An 8,614-nucleotide genomic window follows, 5' to 3' on the forward strand; every position below is an offset into this window, starting at 1 on the left:
GCGCTAGACTGAAAAGCTGTTTGAACTGCAAGGTCGGTGGTTCAAGCTCACCAACTGCCCCTCGGAAACCCTATACAGGATCGCTATGGGTTGGAACCGACTCAACGGCACTTCACAACAACAGCATAAAGATGAAGGAATCCTGGTAAGATGATGTAGAATGATCACTGTACTACTAACTGAAAGGTAGGTGGTTCAAACCCATCAGTTACTCCCTGGAAACCCTATAAAGAGCCGATATGAGTCAGAACTGATTTGGTGGCACTTAACAGCAACAATGGCATAAAGATGTAAGATTCTACTGATACCTTAGTTTTCTACCAATACATATGCATTGCCTTCTTACTTATCTTAAAATCTACTTCTGGGATAAATTTATTTTACCCCTTCTCTTAGATGACCTTTACCCTGTGTCTCTTAGTACACTGTGGTGCTTACGGAGTAATTACTTTTTGTTTCATACTATCCCTAAGACTTAAAATCTAATGACTTGCTCATCACTAACCATCTTCTGTGCATCAAACTACATTATCAAGAAAGTGAAAGGACAACTCTACCAAAAAAAATGCTTGGGAATTATTTTATAAAAGTTTAATATAACAAATAAATGAAGTCTTTAAATTGAAAAACAACAACAACAACAACAAAAAACGGGATAGAACTTGACTAAATAGTCCTTCAAAGAAGATATACTCAAATAAATGACATATAAGCACATAAAAAGATGTTACACATCATTAGCCACTGTTGGTGTTACTATTAAGTGCCTTTCAGTTGGTTTGGACTCATAGTGACCCTATGTACACTGTCTGGTCCTGCACCATCATCACAATCATTGTTGTGTTTGAGCACATTGTTGTAGCCATTATGTCAATTCATCGTGTTGAGTGTCCTTTTTTTTCACTAACCCTATATTTTACCAAGTATGACTGATCCCTCCTGATAACATGTTCAAATTTTGTGAAATGAAGTTTTGTCTTCTACTCTTTTAAGGAGCATTCTGGCCATACTTCTTTCAGCATAGATTTATTGGTTCTTCTGGCCTTCCATAAAATGTTTAATATTCTTTGCCAATACCATAAAAAGACATCACTTCTTCTTGGGTTTTTCTTATTCATTGTCCAGATTTTGCATACATATGAAGTAATTGAAAATACCATGGCTTGGATCAGGTGCACCTTAGTCTTTAAAGTGACGTCTTTGCTTTTTAACACTTTAAAGAGGTCTTTTGCAGGCGATCTGTACAATGTAATATGTCCTTTGATTTCCTTAATGCTGTTCCTGTATATCCATTTTTGTTGTTAAGTGCTCTTGAGTTGATTCTGACTCATAATGATCCTGTACAGGGTATCCAAGGAGCTTCTGACGGGTTTGAACTATGCTACAATGTCGTACCAGGACTCCTCATTTGTGAAATGCAAATCACTACCACCATATGATTTCAAAAATGAAAGACTCACTATGAGGGCTATTATTAAAATAAAAAAAAGAAAATTAGGAGTTTTGATAGAGATATCGATAAATTGGAACTCTGCATTACTGATAAGAATGGGAAATGGTGCAGGCACTGTGGAAAGTAGTTTGGTGGTTCTTCAAAATGCTATGTCATCATCAATTTCACTCTTGTAGATATACCAAGGGACATGGAAATAGGAACTCAAGTATATACTTGCACATCAGTATTCATTGTAGCACTCTCCACAACAACAAAGGGTGAAAAAAAAAAAGTTATCTATCAACAGCTGAATGAATAAACAAATTATGGGAGATATATACATACGAGGATCCCTGTGGCACATTGGTTAAAGCATTTGGTTGCCAAACAAAAGTTGAAGGTTTGAACCTACAAGTCTATCTTCAGGAGAAAGATATGGCTATCTTCTATAAAGATTTACAGCTTTGAAAACTACATGGGGAATGCATTATTGTTGTTAAGTTCTGTTTAGTTGGTTCCAACATGTAGGGACCCTGATAGAGTTTCTAAGGCATGGCTGGTGAGTTTGAACTGCTGACCCTGCAGTTCAAACTGGCCTTTCAGTCCAGTACATATCTTACAGCACCACACCAGGACTCCACACAATGCAGTATTGTTGCTGATTTAGTACCAACTCATAGTGACCCTATGTGAAATACTGCCCCATTCTGCACCAACCTCACAATCTTTGCTACACTTCAGCCCATTGCTGCTGCCACTGTGCCAATGAATCTCACTGGGGGTCTTTCTCTTTTTCTCCAACCCTTCACTTTACCAAGAATGATGCCCTTCCTGTCAATACATCCAAATTATGAGAGACAAAGTCTGGCCATCCTGGCTTCCAAGGAGCACTTCTTCTAACACAGAAATGTTGGGTCTTTTGACATTCCATGGTACTTTTAATATCTTCCTCCAACACCATAACTCGAATGCATCAACTCTTCATTCTTCTTTCTTATTCACTGTCCAACTTTCACATGCATATGAGGTTTTTGAAAATGCTATGGCTTTGTTCAGTTTCTTTTAATCCTTAAACTGACATCTTTGCTCTTCAATACTGTAAAAAGAGGTCTTGTGCAGCAGATTTACTTAATGCAATATGTCATTTGATTTCTTGACTGCTGCTTCCATGAGTGTTGATCTGAGAAAAATGAAGTCTTTGGCAACTTCAATCTTTTATCCATTGATATGGATGTTGTTTATTGGTCCATTGGTGAGGATCTTTTTTTTTTTCTTCTTCTTCTTTACATTGAGATGCAAGCCATACTGAAGGTGTTATTTTAAAATGCTATTTACAGTGGTCTTGCAAAATTCTATCATGCAATCTCCAGCATTGTTTCTATCACCAAGGTTATATTTTCCAAGTACTGATTCTTCCTCTTTGTTTCCAACATTTGCATTCCAATCACCAATAATTATCAAAACATCTTTGTTGTTGTTGTTGTACAAACAACAATTCACTTTAATGATGGCCATTCCAGGGTGGGAAGGCCAAGGGCTATACAATAGAACAAGATGAAGTCTTTGGGGGGACGGGGATATGGACACAGACAGGCAACTGGCATCTGGAGGGATGGCTCACAGTCATACACGACCTCAAGCAAGGGAACTCTGGACATAGGTAGTAATGGAAAGCTTCCTAGAGAAGACCTCATGGGGTAAAAGCAAGGGGCAAGCAGCCAACAGAACCTTCTTATTTGTATATCTGTAGGCAGTGAGCCTGAGGTGAATATGAAGGGCTTGGATCTGGGGCTGGCAGGCAGTAGAGTGTCTCTCTCACATTACTATACCTTATCCTAAGGGATAAACTATATCCCTCTCCCTCCATATTCTTGGCATGTCTTTTGCCTTCTGCCAAATGCGCTCTTTTCTGGGATCCAACTCTGGTTTTCAAGGCTTCCTTGATTCAATCCACATGGGTCAGGTGCTCTGTGCAGTGCCTGACAGTCACAAATACTGCATGAATGCACATTCTTATCCTAAGTGCTATTTATGGCCTACCTAGGTCTTGATTCCAACTTCAAGTAAACCCGGCCGACATCACACCCCAGGTCTTTGCTCCCAGTACCCTCAGAGCTCCCAAGATACCCAGGGGCCTTCTCTGAATGTCCTAAAGACAAATTCCGGCCCCACCTCAGAAAAATTGGGATTACCTTCCTGGTACTGGTCAGTGGTTCCAATGGCAGGTAGGTCCCCACTTCTCAGATGAGATGGTCCTGAAGAAGTGCTCCTAGCTTCCAGGGCTACACAAGCATCATTGTGAGCACAAGTGGAAATGAGCTTCATCCCCAGTCCTGGGGAATCCTGTTTCTTTCACTAACACAAAGTTGTTGGCCCTAGAGCACAGTGGGTAGTTCTTAGAACTCTAAACAAATCCACCTACCCTGTGGTTGTCTCCTTATTTCCTTGGGGAAGTAGGGAGGGATCCCTGCAACAGACCGCTCTAACTCCAGGCAGAAGTTGGTGCAAAAACAAACATTTTCTATTATAGGGCTGGGCCGTAACTCACCCCTTAGACCTCTTTGATAAGCCATAGATCTTGACTGCAGAAATTTCTGATGTAGAAAAATGACTTCTGAAGGTAGGCAAGAGGTTTGTATGTGCAGCTCTATATTGGGCTGGGAAGGGGAAAGGGAACTCTTGGGGTCAATTCTGACCACAGCCCCACAGCTCTGAGTATGGAGCATGTGGGGCAGGCAGCAGCAGGCAGGAGACCCTGACAGTCATTCCTCTGACAGGAGGGCAGCAGGCAGCATCAGGCCCCCACTGTCAACCTGGCCTCAGACTTCTAAGGCCTAGAAGAGCTATTTGCACGATCATTCAGTCTCACACTTGCATTCAATATGGATCCATTGCTTGGGGGAACCAGGAAGTCCAGCCAAGCCAAAGTTGGAATTCATGCAGGTGCTTTCCATGTCCATGGGGTTCACTTGCATATTGTAATCAAACATGAGCTCCTTGCCTGCCTGGATGGCCCTTGTGGCAAATAAAGCAATGCATGGCAGTAGCTCATCAAGGTTGTCTATGAAGACGTTAAACACCTATAGGATGGGGTCACAACTGTGGTTGACAAAGTGTGAGATGTTGCAGTAATAGGTTGTATCCACAGTATACACGTCCTTTATGTAGTCTGATCAAAGAGGTAGGTGGTGACTTGGTGGTCAAAGATCTGATTCTGACTCTCTGCCTCTTCTGAGGTAATGATCTCTCCCAAGTACTCCATAACAAACCTGTTCTTGTGGATCTTCTCCAGTGTGCAGACCCAGCAACTGCACCCATCATCTGTGTGGAAGATGCAGAGGTCATAGAGGATGCCATTTTGCACATTTGGACGATCATGGCAACAAGCCTGAGTTGCACTCGTAGATGGGCAGCCCAGTTGGCAGCTGTACCTGGCCCTGGTCATTGTAGGCAAACTTGTGCAGTGATTCCCCTGGGCAGCAGCTTCTAGCAGGAGCCCACAAATAGTCCTGGCACTGACAGCCCATGGCTACTTGGTTGAGTGTGATGCCCTCACCAACACGGTACTCACTGATGTACACAAAGACCCTCGGAGGCTTGTCTAGGTCCACCTCATTTTCCATGGTGATGTGTCCCAGGTGGCTGCGCTTGGCATTGAGCTCTTGCTTCCACTGCCACAGTGTCTGCCTCTGCTTAGTTTTCTGCACAAGATGGTTGGGTAAGTTTGGGTCCAAATGCCAGGGTGACTTTGACCACTGGTGTCATTGAAGCAATTCCCTTTCTAAGATCTTGTGGAACTACTTGAGGATGAGCACACTTGAGATTCTGCTGTGGTTCCCAGGTGCTCTCTGAATCTGGGTATCCATGCCATTTTACCAGGTAATACTCCTATTCATGGATCTTCTTATTATCACACAAGTACTGGACTTCAAAGTCATAGAGATTCCTCTTGGAGATGCCGAGAGAAGGGCAGGAGAGCTTGGCCAGGTGGCACAGGTCCTGTCGCTGGTTCCAAGAAGACTTGCAGCACACTATGCAGCCTTTAAAATTTTCTGCCATCTTTCTTCACGGCTAACGACATTCCTCTGCTTTTCATAAGGATTTCAGTGACTAAACATTCGGAAGCAATTCATCTCTCCTTCTTCCGAGTAAAGTTTTACTAAAGGTAATATAGAAATGGCTGCAAGCATACATTGACAGAGAACTTCAAGAGGTTCAAGCCAGATTAAGAAGAGGACATGGCATGAGGGATATCATTGCTGATGTCTGATGGATCTTGGCTGAAAGCAGAGAATACCACAAAGATGTTTACCTGGGCTTTATTGACTACACAAAGGCTTTTAATTGTATGAATCATGACAAACTAAGGACAACATTGTGAAGTATGACTATTCCTGTACACTTAATTGTGCTCATGAGGAATATGTACATGGACCAAAAGGCAGTTGTTTGAACAGAACATGGGAACACTGAATGGTTTAAAATTAAGAAAGGTGTGCGACAGGGTTGTATTCTTTCACCATATTGATTCAACCTGTTTGCCTAGCAAATAATCTGAAAAGCTGGTTATATGAAAAAAAAAACATAGCACCATGACTGGAGGAAGACTTAATAACAACCTGCGATGTGCAGGTTATATAACCTTGCTTGCTAAAAGTGAAGAATAATTAAAATATTTACTGATGAAGATCAAAGAACATAGCCTTCAGTTGGATTGCTTCTCAATGTAAAGAAGAAAAAAAAATCCTCACCACTGGACCAATAAATAACATTCTTATCAATGAAGAAAATATTGAAGTTGTCAAGGACTTCGTTCTTGAATCAATCATCAACACTCATGGAAGCAGCAGTCAAGAAACCAAACGGCATATAGCAGTACGCAAATCTGCTGCACAAGACCTTTTAAAGTGTTGAAGAGCACAGATGTCCGCTTGAAGACTAAGGTGTGCCCAACCCAAGCCATGGTAATTTCAATAAACTCATATGCACATGAAAGCTACACAATGAATAAGGAAGACTGTAGAAGAATTGATGCATTTGAGTTATGCTTTTGGAGGAGAATATTGAAAGTGCCATTGGCTTCCCAAAGAACAAACAGATCTTTGCCAATTCCTTCAATGCACCTTGGACTTCCTCCTTCAGTATCATTGGCTCTTGATCATATGCTACCTCTTGAAATGGTTGAACGTGAACCATTTCCTTTTGCTACAGTGACTCTGTGTATTCCTTCCATCTTTTCTTAATGATTTCTGCATCATTTAATAAATTGCCCAGAGAATCCTTTAATAACAAAAGACGAGGCTTAAATTTTTTCTTCAGTTCCCCCAGCTTGAAAAACAGTGAGCATGTTATTCCTTTTTGGTTTTCTGATTCCAGATCTTTGCACATTTTGTTGTAATATTTGGCTTTATCTTCTCGAGCTGATCTTTGAAATTTTATGTTCAGCTCTTGGATTTCCTCATTTCTTCCATTTGCTTTAGCATCTCTATGCTGGAGAGCAAGTTTCAGTGTCTCTTCTGACATCCATTTTGACCTTTTCCTTCTTTCTTGTCTTCTCAATGACTTTTTGCTTTCTTCATATATGATGTTCTTGATGTCATCCCACAACTCTTCTGGTCTTCGGTTTTAGTCTTTAATGTATCAAATCTGTTCTTCAGATGATCCCTAAATTCAGGTGGGATATATTCAATGTCATGCTTTGGCTCCCATGAACTTGTTTTCATTTTCTTCAGTTTCAGTTTGAATTTGCATATGAGTAATTGATGGTCTGTTCCACAGTCTGCCCCTGGCCTAGTTTTCACTGATGATATGGAGATTTTCCATCTTCTCTTTCCACAGATGTAGTCAATTTGATTTCTATATATTCCATCTGGTGAAGTAAATGTGTATAGTCATCTCTTATGCTGTCTAAAGAAAGTATTTGAAATGAACAAATCATTGATTTTGCAGAACTCTATCATGTGTTATCCAGTATCATTTCTATCATCAAGGCCATATTTTCCAAATACTGATCCTTCCTTTTTGCTCCCAACCTTTGCATTCCAATCACCAGTAATGATCAATACATCTTGATTGCATGTTTGATCAATTTCAGATTGAAGAAGTTGGTAGAATTCTTTGATTTCACCATCACTGGCTTTAGTGGTTGGTTAATACATTTTAATAATAGTGACATTAATTAGGTTCCTTTGTGTTATTGTTGTTAAGTCGGTTCTGAGTCATAGCAACCCTGCATAGGGTTTCCAAGGAGTGACTGGTGAGGTTGAACCACTGACCTTTTGTTTTGAACCAAGGTTTCAGTTCAGTGCATTAACTCACGATGGGATATAAATATTATCTCACTAGGGATATAGATATTATCCTATCAAAGACAACATTATATTTCAGGATATACCTTGAAACAAATGTCATTATATTTCAAGATAGATCTTAAAACATTCTTTTTGATGATGGCTGTGACACCATTCTTCTTCAATTTGTCATTCTCAACGTATTAAGTGATATGATTGTCAGATTCAAAATGGTTAATACCTGTCCATTTCAGCTCACTATTCCTAGGGTATCTATTTTTAGGTGTTTCATTTCCTCTTTTTATTTGACAACTTCCAGTTTTCCTAGATTCATACTTCATGTATTCCATGTTCCTATTTCTAATGGATATTTACCATAGTTTCTACTTTGAGTTTTGCCCCATCAACAAATGGAGTTCTTGAAAGCTTTACTCCATTGGTGTCATCACGGTCAACTCCACTTTGAGTAGGCATCTCCTTCCCAGTTACATTTTAAGTGCCTTCCAACCTGAGGGGTTCATTTTCCATCATTTTATATGACACTGGGCTCAGTTTTGGTGTTGTACGATGAGCATTGGACTTCAAACCATAAGGTTTGAAAATCCACTAACTGCTCTACAGAAACCTTGTACAGAGTCATTATGAGTTGGAATCGACTCAGTGGCACTTAACAACAACAACAACAACATATTTGACAGTGTTTTTGTGATACTCATCATGTTTCAACACTCAATTATCTGGTGCTATCTGACAGTCTACCACTGCTATTCATAAATTGGCTAAACATTCCGAAGTGATCAGCCTGTCTTCTTAGTCTGTCTTAATCTGGAGTTCAGCTGAAACCTGTTCGCCATAGATGTACTCTGATGGTATTTGAAATACTAGTGGC

The 8,614-nt window shown here is 40.4% G+C and overlaps 1 pseudogene; it reads right to left on the reverse strand.

Moving 5' to 3' along the window:
• Window positions 1-4,290: 4,290 nt before the first annotated feature.
• LOC102816538 lies at window positions 4,291-5,494 on the reverse strand (annotated as a pseudogene).
• Between the last annotated feature and the right edge of the window lie 3,120 nt (window positions 5,495-8,614).

The sequence above is a fragment of the Chrysochloris asiatica genome, unplaced genomic scaffold (assembly GCF_000296735.1).
Source record: "Chrysochloris asiatica unplaced genomic scaffold, ChrAsi1.0 scaffold00167, whole genome shotgun sequence".
Lineage (NCBI taxonomy): Eukaryota > Metazoa > Chordata > Mammalia > Afrosoricida > Chrysochloridae > Chrysochloris > Chrysochloris asiatica.